At 43.1% G+C, this 2401-nt stretch overlaps 1 pseudogene; it reads left to right on the top strand.

Annotated features, from left to right (window-relative positions):
• The first annotated feature begins 430 nt into the window (after positions 1–430).
• Positions 431–1335, top strand: LOC137161203 (olfactory receptor 4D9-like; annotated as a pseudogene).
• Positions 1336–2401: the final 1066 nt, after the last annotated feature.

The following is a 2401-nucleotide window of genomic DNA, read 5'->3' as shown; positions in this document are numbered from 1 at the left end:
CCTGACACTTCCTTGTGACGCGCACATTGAGAACCACTGGACTCTGAAAAGTCCATCCTAAGAGCACTCTCTGCAACGCACATTCCTCCCAACCCTGACCCTCTGGGCCCCAGGACATGTGCTGCATCAAATCTGCAGGGAGATAACTGGAGACAGGGGCTAGCTAGGGGCTTGAACTGGTGTGTAGGCTGCTCTCCTTCATTCCAAATGACCCCAGAACTGAGGATTGGTGTAGCTTCTAGCATCTGCTGAAGCGGGGTTGCCCTCCACTGAGGTTGATTACATTTAGTAAGCTAAGAAAATTCCTAAACAAAATTCTGTATAAGAGGAGTTGATATTGACTTAATATTAGCAATTCAAGAAGGAAGCAATTAGAAGTTCTTCATACTAATTCTTAATTTTCTCTGTAGACATGTTTTGAGGCTAGTAAATGGAACAGCTCAATCTCAGTTCCACAGTGACAGAATTTCTCCTCTTGGGCCTCACCCAGAGTCCTGAGCTGCAGTGATGCCTCTTCGTCGTCTTCTTCATAGTCTATGTTACAACTTGGTTGGGAAATTTCACCATCATCACCACTGTGATCACCGACCACTGGCTCCACACCCCCATGTACTTCCTGCTGGCCAACTTGGCTTTCCTAGATGTCAGTGACTCATCAGTCACTGTACCCAAATTGCTGTTGGATCTCCTCTTCCAGCCGACAGGCATCTCATTTAATGAGTGCATCCTCCAGATATTCTTCTTCCACTTCTTTGCCGGTGCTGCAATTCTTGTTTTTGTATTGCTGGCTATTGATCGGTATGTAGCAATCCATCAACCATTGCGATACTTGACTATCATGAACCAGAGTTTGTGCGTGTGGCTGGTGGCAGGGGCATGGCTGGGTGGATTTGCTCACTCAATTGCTCAAATTGGACTGGTCCTCCATTTGCCATTCTGTGGTCCAAATGTCCTGGACAATTTCTTCTGCGTTGTCCCACAAGTCACCTGCACTGACACCTACTTGGGTCGAGTTGCTGATGGTCTCCAACAGTGGGATGCTCGTCATAATTCTGTTCATCATCTTGCTTGTTTCGTACACCGTCATCTTAGTCAGGATAAAGAAACATGTCATGGACGGGAAGCGCAAAGCTCTGTGCACCTGTGGAACCCAGATCACAGTCGTGTGTTTACAGTTCATACCCTCCATCTTCATCTACGCTCGGCCCTTCCGTCTTTTTCACTGCAATCACACCAATGCTGAACTCGATGATCTACACACTGAGAAACGCCGAGATGAAGATGGCCATCAGAAGACTGATGAGAAGAGTCCTTTTCTCAGGGAGGAAACTATAAAGACAGAATTTAATTTGAGTGATCTTTTTTTTTCTATTTTGTAGTAATTATCCCACATGAACTTTCCATCAGATTAAACTTTTTCATTCATAATTCCTATTTGTGACAGTAGTGAAAAATGTATTAGTCAATTTCCTCACATGAAGTTTGTATTCGTTATAGTCAGCTTCCAAATAAGGTATTAATTCCTTATACATTTTACTTGATCCTGATCTGGGGATCTCTACCATTTGCTCCATTGGAAGCATTGCCACTACTTAAGTTCTCCATGCTACTAATGTTGGTGGATCTGTCCTTCTCCAGGATTTGAACACCAAGCGATCTTTCTACTAGGAATAATTGTGAATTGGCTCTTTCTTGAAAAGTCAATTAGTTGTTTTCTAAAATGTTGTGTTATTTCTGTCTGATTATTTTAGGGCATTGCCAGCATATATACAAACAGATTGCTATTCCTCCACATTTTCTCTAGCATTTATGACTACATTTCTTATATCTTTTAATAAGCTTAAGTGTAGTGAATTCACATACATGAAGTATTTGTTCATAATTCGCATGAATACTTCCACAAATATATGTGTTTTTAGCTTTCCTCCAGATTTGTTCCCATTCTTTTACATGATATTTGATTTTAGATTCTTTCCCCATTTTTTCCATAAAAAATGGATTATTCTAGTTATGTCAATAAAAAATTATTGTACTTGTGGGTCTCACCTTTCATATCTTCTGTAAGCCGAGCTTCTTGCACACAGCTGGGGTGCTTGAATCTCTCTTCCCTCCACTCCCCACAAGCTCCCTGTCTGCCACCCTCCCATCGCCCGCTATTACAGGGAATCCCCACAGCTCCTCCCCATCTTCCCTTTACTAGGGGTTCTGGGTGCGCCTCATCCTGCCTTCCTTCAGTACCAGGGTTTCCATCCTTCCCCCATAGCAATGGTGCTGTGTATTCCTTCATTCCCTCCTCTCCCCATTCCAGATTCCTCATTTTCTCCCCTGTGTACATACTCCCATTCCCACCTTTCCTGCACATTTCCTTCTAATCCTTCCCCTAGGTTTTCGTCTTCTTTCT

Source organism: Emydura macquarii, unplaced genomic scaffold, assembly GCF_026122565.2.
Source record: "Emydura macquarii macquarii isolate MOO-44397 ecotype Brisbane River unplaced genomic scaffold, CSIRO-AGI_Emac_v2 contig_2287, whole genome shotgun sequence".
In the NCBI taxonomy this organism is placed as follows: Eukaryota; Metazoa; Chordata; order Testudines; family Chelidae; genus Emydura; species Emydura macquarii.
Note: the sequence above shows the minus strand (reverse complement) of the source record. Positions and strands in the feature narration are given on the sequence as shown.